At 36.0% G+C, this 3,375-nt stretch overlaps 1 pseudogene; it reads right to left on the reverse strand.

Moving 5' to 3' along the window:
- Positions 1–672: 672 nt before the first annotated feature.
- Positions 673–2,120, reverse strand: LOC103659297 (annotated as a pseudogene).
- Between the last annotated feature and the right edge of the window lie 1,255 nt (positions 2,121–3,375).

Raw genomic sequence — 3,375 nt, forward strand, 5'->3', positions numbered from 1 at the left:
AAATCTATTACCATTAATGTGTTAATATCTCTTGCTATTAAATACTGACAAAAATTGAAATTATTTTTGCAGGAGATTCATCGTGGCAATGTTAACTTCACAGCAGGCTGACTCTACTTGGCTCACATTTGAAACACAATGAAAAGCAGGTCCATGCTGGTGTTAGTGTAAGAGTCATGGCCACCTTGGATTACGTTTAATAAAAAAGCAAAGTGCATTCAGAGATTTACAACAATTTTAAAGACAAAAACAAAAAACAACAAAAAAACCCCAACAAAAACAAACCAAAAAAAAAAAATATCGCCCCAAATAATGGTCCTATTATGTGGTCCCAACAATCAACACAAAAGTCTATGACAAATAGGGCTTCAATGTGTATAAATTATTTAGATTAGGTACAGTTATGCTGAAAGTTGAGTTCATTTGAAATCTTCAAAAAAATGTTCCTGTTAATCCTCAATGGTGCCAGTTATAGGTGACATTTCTGTTACATGTGCACATCGATGTTTTTATTATGTTCAATCAGCCAACATATACTACATCATTAGTTTTTGGTGTAGTGTTCAACAATTCATTAGTTGCATATAACACCCAATGCTCATCATAACACGTGCCCTCCTTAATACCCATCACCCAGTTACCCCATCCCCCATCCCCCTCCCTTCTGTAACCCTAAGACATGTGTGCATTGAGTTGCTTGTTATCCAAGTGTAGCAGCTGCTCCTTACCATTTATCATTAAGGACTCAGCTGTTTTCTTCAACTTTTACTCTTTCTTCACCACTCTCAATAATTCTCTTTGTAGTGATTTTTCTATTAACCAGTTTAGTGAAGTCGATATAGATTTGAAGTTGCCCATCCCACTACCACCAAATGCCATGGAAAAGAATGAAGTGAGGCCATGACCTGGTTACCTGAAGGAAGTCAATTCTGTATCAAAAGAAGAAAACCCTCTCCAGAAGACAGAAATCCACTGAAGGCAGAGAAAAATGACCCTGTTCCTCAGCTCCTGCTTCCACGGGGGGACCTCTTCTACTCCCAAAAAAGGCCTCAAATGGGTCTTAGAAGAAGTTTCATGAGAACAGACCCCTTCCTCCAAAAAATTCTCTGAAGATGTCATCTAAGTTACAGAATGTGAAGCCAAACTCAAATGGGTGGTCAAAATGAGCTCCTCCTCCACCTCCATCATTTAATCCTTCTTTGCTGTATTTGTCATAGATGTCCCATTTTTTAGCATCTCATAACACTTCATATGTCTCAGCTACTTGTTTGAATTTTCTCTATGCTTCCTCTTTATTCTCAGCGTTTTTATCTGTTGGAGTGAGTCCAAGGACAGGCAGCCGACAGGACTGGTGGCAGCTCCTCACACACTTTCCTTTCTCTCCTCAAGACTTTAGTTTTAAATATGTGAAGCTTCAGATGTCCGTTAAACATTCAAGTGAATGTGCCAATTGACTATATACATCTGGATTTGAGAGAAGTCCAGGCTGGAGAAATAAATTTTGGAGATGTGTCAAGATACAAATATTATATAAAGCAATAAGATTGGATAACATCACCTAAGGTATGAGTATAGAAAAAAGAAAATGTCTGAGATCCAAACTCGAACCTTAACATTTGAAATTATCTTGCCACCATAAACAATGAAAAAGTGGGACAAATATATATGCAATGACAGTTTTCAGACTTTGGAAAACAAGAGCAAAGGATTGGGACCTCTTAAACAAGGAAAACAAATAAAGTGGACCCTATTACTATTTTGTGCTTGGAGACACCTTCTGGATCATGGTGCTGAGAGAGTACCAAGCAGAACACATCAGTCTGAGTTGACAGGACAGATAATTGAGTTGGAGGATGCTTGGGGTGCTAGAACTTTGGGGCTGGAGAACTGAGGAGGGGAGAATTAGTCAGGAAAATCTCTCCAGAAATTTGCATAGGGGTCTTCGTAAACCTTTGGTTAAACATCAATCCACACATGTATATGATGAAACCCCCACAATACAAATCAAATAACTACCCAGAGCTCACACAGAACTGAGAGCTATGTGAGTTCCAACCAACCAGAGTAAAAATACCTCTGATAAATGTTGGACATTCAGTGGAAACTCCAAAAAGAGTCATACCTTCATAAATTAGCCATAAAGAAAAGGCTTTCTGGACTTTTTCTTGCAGAACTTAAAAAAAGAAATCTCAAGAAATTACCTTGATACAATAGTTTATCAAAATTTAACACTCTTTAAAAAGACAACAAAATCCATTGTTCAAAAATAGTAATTCTCATAGTCTAACAGCCAATGAAAAATTATCAGGCATGCAGATGTTACTCAAACCAGGAGGAAAATTGTAGAATAGAAACAGTCACAGAAATGTTAGAGATAATGTACTCAGCAGGCAAATACCTTAAGCAAGTATGATAAATATTATAATATGCTCAATAATTTAAAGAAAAACATGCATACACGGCACCTGGGTGGCTCAGTTGGTTAAGTGTCTGCCTTCAGCTCAGGTCATGATCCCTTTGCCCCTCCTCCCACTCATCCTCTCAATCTCAATCTCTTTCTCTCTCTCTCTCTCAAATAAATAAATAAAAATTAAAAAAAAGAAAAACATGCATACAATGAAAATCACAATGAGACAGGACTAACACACCTGTTAGAGTAGCTAAAAATTTTTTTGAATAACAATACCCAAGTGCTGATGCAGATTTGGAGCAATTGAAACTGACACATTCCTGGTGAGCAATGGTATAGCCACTTTGGAAAACAATTTGAAATTTTCTTATAAAGTTAAATGTACACTTATTATATGACCTAGGAATCCTATTAATAGGTATTTGCTCACTAGAAATAAAAACTCATATTTACATAAATACCTGCATATAAATATGTAGAGCAACTTCATTCAATTGCCCCAAGTTGGGAAAAATTAAAATGTCCTTCAAATTGCAAGTGAACACAATAGAAACAAACCACTGAAACATACAAAACCACAGGTGAATCTCAAATATATTATATTAAGCTAAAGAAGCCAGATTGAAAAGCTTACATACTGTATGATTCTGTTTATAGGGCATTCATGAAACTCCTAACTATAGGGACAGAAATCAGACCAGTGGTTGCCAGGGTCTGGGGATGTTGACAAGAGTAATCTACAAAGGATTTGCATGAAGGAATTTTAGGAGTATCCTGATTATGGTGGTGGTTATGTAGTTCAGTATCCTGATTATGATGGTGGTTATACAGTTTGATACATTTGTCAAAACTCAAAGAATCGTACATCAAAAACTATAAATTGTAGCTGTACATATTAAAAATAAATTTTAATTGTTTAGAAATAATAATAATGTATTTTGGAATTATAATCTTTGACAACAATA

Source organism: Ursus maritimus (assembly GCF_017311325.1).
Source record: "Ursus maritimus isolate PB19 chromosome X unlocalized genomic scaffold, ASM1731132v1 scaffold_X1, whole genome shotgun sequence".
Classification (NCBI taxonomy): Eukaryota; Metazoa; Chordata; class Mammalia; order Carnivora; family Ursidae; genus Ursus; species Ursus maritimus.